Raw genomic sequence first — 6,796 nt, 5'->3', positions numbered from 1 at the left:
AGTGTAAAGCAAGATATTAGATAATATTTGATCAACATTAAGGCTAACGCCTACACCATCGTTCATTAGAAAAATCAAATTACTTTGTCAGTAAACTGCAAAGGCAGTGGGAAATGGAATTGCTATTCTTTCCAAGTTATGAACCATTCATCAAATGCTTAAATATATATGCATGTCACCATCTATTGAACTTAAAATTTGAAGATGCATGTAGTTATTTATTTGATCTTAGAAAATCTGAATGTTGATTGTGCAAACATTTGTTGCTTCCTGATATTTCCAATATTCAGATTAGATGAAAGATTTTAGAAGTGAACACAACTTGGCATTTGTTTGTTCCTTTGTGAAAATTCCTCTCTTATCCATAGTCTACTACTTCTGCCAAAGAATACTTTCCTAAGATGAGGGCTCTCCCACCTTCCTCTTGAACTTGTGGGCAGAAGTTCTTCCTGGCATTCTTTATTGTTTTATGTCATAATCTTAACTCAGGCCTGCTTTGATACCTATCTAAATACCAGAATGTCGGTAAACAGCCATCCATTCTCTAAAAGCATTTGGGGAAACAGAACTACATGGATTGTGGATGGAAAGGGAGAGGGAGGCTACAAACAAATGGAAAGAAACAACTCCATATGTGCATCCTGGAAACACTAATCCACTATGAAAACATTAGAATATATTTGCATGTTCTCCTACCCATTCTCCTCTGAACTGCAAAGAACTTACAAGGAATTTGATAGATATTATCCTCCCTCACATCCAGTCATATAAGCTCCATATACCCTTGAATATTCATAAGAAAGAAAAATAAGAATGTTTTAACTGGATCTCTGTGGGTCCACTCTGACTTTCTACCGGCAAGAACCTTGATACCCAAAGCAGGGGCTCTGCTAAAGAAAGAGGCCTCAGCTGGAGAGTTCCAGTTTCCAGTGAGATACAACTATCCTGCAAAACCTTCCCAAGTTTCAGCTCAGCCTTTGTCCTCTTCCTCCACCTATTGGCCAGAGGTGAGTCTGGGCCCAATCTGGGCTGCCTCTCCCCTACAACCTCTCCCCCTCCCGAACTCCCTGGGTTGGCCCCTGATCCTGCTGCTTCTGTGTCCTGTCCCCATCGAGAGCACCCTTGGAGCTCTGATACACTCCTACCCATCCCCACCATGAGCCTGCCCACCCCTACCCTGTGCCCTACCCTGCCCACTGTCCCACCACTGTGGTTGAGCACTGGGACAGAGGGTGGAGCCAACAATCCACCCTACTTCGGAGACTCCTCGGAGCAACTCTGAACAAAGGAGACCTGCCTATCCACGCAGGACCACCCGTAATTTCCACCTGCATGGTCTCCGACCCCACCTCCAGTCCCCTGCTGGAGTCTTGGCCCCTCCCAGAGATCTGACTATCTCTGTGGGTCTACTCTGAGTTCCTGCCAGCAAGATCCTTGACCACTAAAGCAGGACCACTACTAAAGAAAGAGGCCTCAGCTGGAGAGTGCCAGTTTCCAGTGAGATCAGACTACCCTGCAGAAACTTCCCAAGTTTCAGCTCAGGCTTTGTCCTCTTATGCCAGCCATTGGCTAGAGCCATTGGCTAGTGGCATCTTCTACTGGATCCTCAGCCCTGACCTCAAACCTGGGTCCCTGTCTGCAGCGAGACCTCCTATAGAGATTGGAACACCCACAGCTACAAATATTGAATCTCTGAACCACAAAAGCCCACAAAGAATTACCATAGAGAGAGGGGGAAACCCCACCAACACCTACTAGAAGAAGATATGGGAAGACGGCAATAAAAGAAAACACCTAACAACAGAAAGACAAGCATGACACCACCAGAATCTAGGGAATCTACACCAACTAGAATGGAACACAACAACAAAGCAGAGGGAACAGAAGGGAAAAACTTAAAAATTACCATCATAAAAATGATAGAGGCCCTCAAAGAAGATGTAAGAAAATCCCTTAAAGAAATGGAGGAAAAAAACAAACAAAAAAGTGGAAGAAATGAACAAATTCCTTAAGGAAAGTACAGAAAGCCAAGAAAAAAACAATTAAGGAGGTGAAGGAAATGGTTCAAGACTTGAAAACTGAAACAGAGAAAATAAAGGCAACACAAACTGAAGGAATGCTGTAAATAGAAAAACTGGGCAAAAAATAGGGAACTACAGACACAAGCATAACCAACAGAATTCAAGACATGGAAGAGAGATTCTCAGGCGCAGAAGATAAACTAGAAGAAATAGATTCAGAAGCCAAAGAAAATCATAAATCCAAAAAATCCTTAACACAAAACATCCAGGAAATGTGGGACACCATGAAAAGGCCAAACCTAAGAATAATAGGCATGGAGGAAGGTGAGGAAACCCAGGTCAAAGGTGCCAAAAAAAAAAAAAAAAAAAAAAAAAAAAAAATTCAACAAAATCATCCAGGAAAACTTTTCAAATCTGAAGGAAGACATGCCCGTGAAAGTACAAGAAGCATATTGAAACCCAAATAGGCTGGACCAAAGAAAAAAGACCCCACGACATATAATAATCAAAACACCTAGCATTCAGAATAAAGAAAGAATATTAAGAGAAGCAATGAAAAAAGTACAGGTAACATATAAAGGCAGACCTATCAAAATTACACCTGACTTCTCCATAGAAACCCTCAAGGCCAGAAGGTCCTGGATAGATGTTCTAAAAGTATTAAGAGAACACAGATGCCTGCCTAGGCTACTATATCCAGCTAAACTCTCAATCACTATAGATGGAGAAAACAAGATATTTAATGACAACACCAGATTTTCCCAATACGTATCTACAAATCCAGCCCTACAGAGAGTATTGGAAGGAAAACTCCAACCCAAGGAAGGTAACTACACCCACAAAAATGTATGCAACAGATAATCCAACTACACCAGAAACCAAGGGTAAAGCAGAACTAATATATTCACAATACCACTGCCAAAAACAAACCTAAATCAAACAAGCATCAACAATCAATGGTCCTTACTCACCTCAACATTATAATCTTAACTCACCTATAAAAGACACAGGCTAACAGAATGGATACAAAAAGAGAATCCATCCTTCTGCTGCATACAAGAAACACATCTAATCTTCAAAGATAGACATTACCTCAGGGTAAAGGTTGGGAAAAGATTTTCCGATCAAATGGAAATAAGAAGCAAGCAGGCATAGCTATCCTAATGTCTAAAAGTTAGAATTCAAACCAAAATTAATTAAAAGTGATGAAGACGGTCATTTCATATTCATCGCAGGAGAAATACATCAACACAAAGTTTCAGTTCTGAATATCTATGCCGCTAATACAAAGGCACACACATTCGTAAAAGAAACACTACTAAAACTCAAAGCTCACATTAAATCTCACACATTTATAGTGGGAGACTTCAATACACCACTCTCAACACTAGACAGGACCACAAATCAGAAACTCAACAAAGAAACAAAAGCACTAACAAAAGTTATGTCTCAGCTTAGGTTAACAGACATCTATGGAACATTCCATCCAAAGACAAAAGAATATATCTTCTTCTCTGCTCCACATGGAACCTTCTCTAAAATTGACCACATACTAGGTGGCATAACAAGCCTCAACAGATACAAGAGAATAGGAATAGCCCCCTGTATCTTATCGGACCACCATGCTTTCAAATTGGAATTCAACAACAACACAAAAAGCAGAAAACCTGCAAACTCATGGAAACTGAACAATGTGCAATTGCACCACACCTGGGTCAAAGAAGTAATAAAGAAAGAAATTAAGGATTTTCTAATATTCAACGAGAATGAAGACACATCATACCCGAACTTATGGGACAGTTTGAAAGCAGTGCTACCAGGGAAGTTCATAGCACTAAGTGCCCATATGAAGAAAACAGAGGATAGTCACATAAAAGAATTAACAGCCCAACTGAAAGCCTTAGAACAGAGAGAAGAGAACTCACCCCGTAAGTGTAGACACCAGGAAATAATCAACTTGAAGGCTGAAATCAACAAAATAGAAAATAGGAAAACAATACAAAAAAATCAATGCAACGAAGATTTGGTTTTTTGAGAAAATCAACAAGATAGACAAAACTTTATCCAAATTAACAAAAAAAAAAAAAAGCAGAAAGAGAACATGCAAATTAACAAAATCAGAAACAAAAAGGGGAACATAACAATGGACACAGAGGAAATCAAGACAATTTTCAGGCCATACTTTGAAAATCTGTATTCCACAAAAATTTAAAATTCAAAGGAAATGGACAAATTTCTGGATAACTATCACTTCCCAAAATAAAATCAAGAACAGACAAACAACTTAAATAGACCTATAACCCCCAATGAAATAGAAGCAGTCATCGAAAGCCTTCCAACCAAAAACAGTTCAGGACCAGATGGATTCAGTGAAGAATTCTACCAGATATTCAAGGAAGAACTAATACCACTACTCCTCAAACTGTTCCACAAAATAGAAACAGAAGGTTCACTGCCAATCTCTTTTTATGAGGCCACAATAACCTTGGTCCACAAGCCTCACAAAGACACAACCAAGAAAGAAAACTACAGAACAATATCCCTGATGAACATCGATGCAGAGATACTCAGTGAAATACTGGCAAACCGAATTCAAGAATACATCAGAGAAATCATCTACCATGAACAAGTAGGCTTCATCCCTGGAATGCAGGGATGTATTAACATACAAAAATCTATCAACGTGATCCACCATATAAACAAACTGAAAAAGAAAAACCACTTGATCATCTCACTAGATACTGAAAAAGCCTTGGACAGAATTCAACACCCTTTCATGATAAATGTCTTGAAGAGGTCAGGGATAACAAGAACATACTTAAATATAATGAGAGCAATATAGAGCAAACCAGCTGCCAACATCAAACTGAATGGAGAGAAAATTAAGCCAATTCCTCTAAAATCAGGAACAAGACAAGGCTGCCCTCTCTCTCCATATCTCTTCAATATCGTACTAGAAGTTCTAGCTAATGCTATAAGACATCAAAAGGAGATCAGGTGATCCAAATAGGAAAGGAAGACATAAAACTGTCTCTATTTGCAGATGATATGATAAACTCTACCAGGGAACTCCTATAGCTGGTAAACACCTTCAGCAAACTAGCAGGATACAAGATAAACTCAAAAAAATCATTAGCCCTACTTTTTCCACACAACAAAAAGACAGAGAACGAAATCAGAGAAACAGCACCCTTTACAATAGCCACAAGCAACATAAAGTATCTTGGTGTAACCCTTCCAAACAAGTAAAAGACCTATATAATAAGAACTTTGTGACTCTAAAGAAAGAAATTAAAGAAGATACCAGAAAATGGAAAGATCTCCCATGCTCTTGCATAGGTAGGATAAACATAGTAAAATTGGCAATCTTGCCAAAAGCAATCTACAGATTCAATGCAATCCTCACTAAAATCCTACCACAATTCTTCACCGACCTTAGGCATTTACCCTAAGGATTCACATGCATGCAACAAAGACATTTATTCAACTATGTTCGTAGCAGCACTATTTGTAATAGCAAGAACCTGGAAGCAACCTAAATGCCCCTCAATTGAAGAATGGTTAATGAAGATGTGGCACATCTACACAATGGAATACTACTCTGCAGAAAAAATAATGGTATCTTGAAATTTGCAGGCAAGTGGATGGCACTTGAAGAAACCATCCTGAATGAGGTAACCCAGTCACAAAAAGAGGAACACAGTATGTACTCATTCATATATGGATTTTAGACCTAGATCAAAGGATCACTAGCCTATAATTCACACCACCAGAGGTAGTAGGATACAAGTCCCCCAGAGCTCAGGGGAAGTGGCAGGGGCAGCGAATGTAGAGAGAAGTAGGAGAAAACGAGGGGGAGGAAAGGAAAACATGTGCGACCAGGAAGATTGAGCCTGGTTAGGAATAGAAGACAGGAGAGAGAGAGAGAGAGAGAGAGAGAGAGAGAGAGAGAGAGAGAGAGAGAGAGAGAGAGAGAGACAGACAGACAGAGAGAACATAAAAGAGGGAGCCAGTATTGGTTTGAAGATAAAATTGAACACAAAAAACGTCTAGAGAACTACAAGTCACCTGCCAAATAACAATTTGAGCTTCCGTGGAAAGACTACCATAAGTGCCCTTCCTGGAGAGTGAGATCAACAACTAACTTATCCATGGAGCCCTCATCTAATACCTGTTGGAAACATAAGCAAACACCCATACATAAACTCTGAGTCGACCTAGAACACAGATGCAGATGGAGAGGACAAGACCAGGTGTCAGAAACACATAGAGACATCTTACCTGAACAAGGAGGAGCTAATGTTCACCAGACTGATAGCTGGGAAGCCAGCATGGGACTGACTCAGGCCCCCCTGAATATGGGTCTCAGCCAGAAGGACTGAGCAGTCTAAGGGACCTCAGACAATGTAGCCAGGATGTATTCCTGGTGCACAAAAGGACCTTTCGAACACATCCCCCATGGAGGAATAACTTCCTTAATCTAGAGACAGGAGAGAAGGCCTAGTCCCTACTTCACTTCACCTGTCAGATCTACATGACCCCAACTGGATGGCATTCCCCTACCAGAATTGAGGTGGGTGGATGGGAGGATAAGGGGGTTAGAGTGAAGGTGAGAGGGAGGAAGGAGTGAAGTAGGGAAGGAGAGAGGGAGGAAGGGAGGGAGAGGGATTTGCTATTGACATGAAAAATAATAAATTAAATAAAAAAATTCTTTGACTCCAAATTTAAGTTCAAGGACAAGTTACTGGGGAAAAAGGATTTCTATTTTTGTTTCC

This window comes from Phodopus roborovskii, unplaced genomic scaffold, assembly GCF_943737965.1.
Source record: "Phodopus roborovskii unplaced genomic scaffold, PHOROB, whole genome shotgun sequence".
NCBI lineage: Eukaryota > Metazoa > Chordata > Mammalia > Rodentia > Cricetidae > Phodopus > Phodopus roborovskii.
Note: the sequence above shows the minus strand (reverse complement) of the source record.